Here is a 203-nt window from a genome sequence, read left to right on the forward strand (position 1 = left end):
TGCCTCGTTCATTCCTCCCAAACTCCTTTGCTCTCCCTCTAAGGTACACTCCCTTTCCTCTTCTAGTTCTGTTAAAGTTAGTTTAGGTGATTAATTAGTTAGGTAATTAGTTTAGGTGATTAGTTAGATAATTAGTTTAGGTGATTAGTTAGGTGACGGAATACTATAGTTTAGGTGATTAGTTAGGACTTTAGGTAACATTT

Source organism: Brassica oleracea, chromosome C1, assembly GCF_000695525.1.
Source record: "Brassica oleracea var. oleracea cultivar TO1000 chromosome C1, BOL, whole genome shotgun sequence".
NCBI lineage: Eukaryota > Viridiplantae > Streptophyta > Magnoliopsida > Brassicales > Brassicaceae > Brassica > Brassica oleracea.